This window comes from Lathyrus oleraceus, chromosome 5 (assembly GCF_024323335.1).
Source record: "Lathyrus oleraceus cultivar Zhongwan6 chromosome 5, CAAS_Psat_ZW6_1.0, whole genome shotgun sequence".
NCBI classification, from domain to species: Eukaryota; Viridiplantae; Streptophyta; class Magnoliopsida; order Fabales; family Fabaceae; genus Lathyrus; species Lathyrus oleraceus.
The window spans coordinates 53,013,393-53,015,716 of record NC_066583.1 but is presented as its reverse complement, the minus strand read 5'-3'; the positions used below and the strand labels follow the sequence as shown (position 1 = coordinate 53,015,716).

The window sequence follows — 2,324 nt, the reverse complement described above, 5'->3', positions numbered from 1 at the left end:
CACAAGTCACCAATGCTGTGCCTGTGACGGACGTCACAGGACGCGTGACGAGCGTCACGCGAAGGAGCCTTGTGACGGACGTCACACATAGCGTGACGAGCGTCACGCAACCCCACTACCTTTGTGGCGCAAGTATCGCCCTCAGAAGGACTTGAAGAATAACGTTAAGGAATTGGTCTCCTATATGCACGCCGTGGATATAGCCACGCTGAAGAAGGAGAGAAACGGAATGCTGCTACCAAGGCTATTATAAATAGCCGTCTCACAAACCAAAAGTTACAGAGTTTTTGCACGCTCAGTTTTGCGGAAGCTCTGCCAAATTTATTTTTTTTCACGCCTTTGCTTATTTTTCTTCCTTTCCAGCATCGTCCATTTTATTTATTTTATTTTGCAAGCTTTGTTTTCTTTTTCCCTTGCAATTTATTTTCCCCCGTTCTTAGCTTTTAGATATTTTTCGCGTAGTAGTTTCTACACCGGAAACTACTGGGCAACTTTATACCGGATTTAACCTTACGTTATATTCGAGTTTTTTTTATTTCCTTGATTTAATTTACTGTTTAATTGAAGAATCGAAGAACAAATCCTACCGGCTTGTGGTGGAGTGTTCAAGACCATTGTATTACGCATTCAGGTTCTTTAATTGTTATTTAATTTTTATGCTTTATTCTATTGTTTATTTGCATTGCCTGCCTGAAATGAGTCTGTGTATGCATGATATTAATTATTATTCAGTAAGCATGTCTGGCTAATTTGCCTAGGTATCGGTATGTAAAGTAAGCAGAAAGAGGGATCAAAACTAAGTCGGTCTATTCAAACTTAAAATTAGAATCAATCTTTTTACGGTCTTAACTTACAGGTTTAATAACAAGATTTTTTACAAAGGTAAAAGACATAAAGAAGTTGAAACCAACAGAGCGAGAGTTTGAGGTTTTAACTGGACAGTGTAAGTTAGTCATTAAATCTATCTCAGGGCGAGAGCAAGTTTTAGAATTAATTAAATTCTGACCTTTTTCCAAAAAGTATTTTTAAAGATTGAATGTGAGGACGAGAGTTAAGCATTTAGATTTAATTGTATAACCTAAGTCAACAGAGCGAAAGTTTGAGATAAGGGTGTTTAAAACGGTCAGTATTTTCTTAAAAAGAGTTTCTGCAACTTTATTGTTTTCAAAATATGATTTTTGACTTAATTATAAGTGACAGCAACATTAACATAAGATCATGGTTTCTTCAACAGAGCGAGAGTTTGAGATAAAACCTTTAACCAATAAAGTTAGTCGAAACGATTTATTTTAAAACCGAGAGACCGACAAGGAATTGATTCCCTAGTTTTGACGAACCACATACCGATATCCGTTTTATTAATATTTAATCTAGATATTAGTTTAGCTCTTAGCTCCCTTTTCCCCAAACAATCAAACATTTTCACCTTAGATTTACGTAGTAACCTTAGATAACGGTACATCGATTCATAAGTCCCTGTGGGATCGATATCTTTTAAAACTACGCGATAGAACTGTGCACTTGCAGTTTGTATCCCATTCTCGACTCGCACAGTCGAGCGATCAAGTTTTTGGCGCCGTTGCCGGGGACTTTTATTCAATCGATATCGTAACTCTTCCGTTACGCTGTAGAGACTAAGGTTTCTTTTTCCTTCTATTCTTTCTTTCGTTGATTTGTATGCCACGCACTCGCTCTCAAGGCGAACCGCTCTATTTACGAATCAACGATATCGAACTATATCTCCGAGTCTTACGACGAATTCGGGAATATCGTGCTGAAAACAATCTCCCTCCTATAAACCTTCCTGATATCAAAAACATTTTTCCTTCTTTAACCGAGATGGCAGAACCAGCTCGTGCTCTTAGAGATTACGCCGCTCCATCGCAAGATGAACCGCATTCAAGTATTGCTCCGCCCGCAATCGAAGCAAACAACTTTGAACTTAAACCTTCACTGCTGCAGGCTGTGCAACAGAACCAATTCTCTGGAAATCTTACCGAAGATCCAAACCTTCATTTATCCGTATTTGTTCAATATGCTGATACTGTTAAAGCTAATGGTGTCACTTCAGAGGCAATTCGACTTCGTCTTTTTCCTTTCTCATTAAGAGATAGCGCTAGAAGATGGCTTCAATCTCTACCTTCCAACTCAGTCACCACATGGAACGAGTTGAAGAAAGTTTTCCTTGCCCGATATTTTCCGCCAAGCAAAACAGCTATGTTAAGAGCCCAGATAAACGGATTTAAACAGAAAGACAACGAGTCTCTTTTCGAAGCATGGGAAAGATACAAAGACATGATGAGACTTTGCCCACACCATGGTTT

The 2,324-nt window shown here is 38.6% G+C and overlaps 1 pseudogene; it reads right to left on the bottom strand.

Annotated features, from left to right (window-relative positions):
• Positions 1–2,224: 2,224 nt before the first annotated feature.
• Positions 2,225–2,324, bottom strand: LOC127089188 (uncharacterized; annotated as a pseudogene).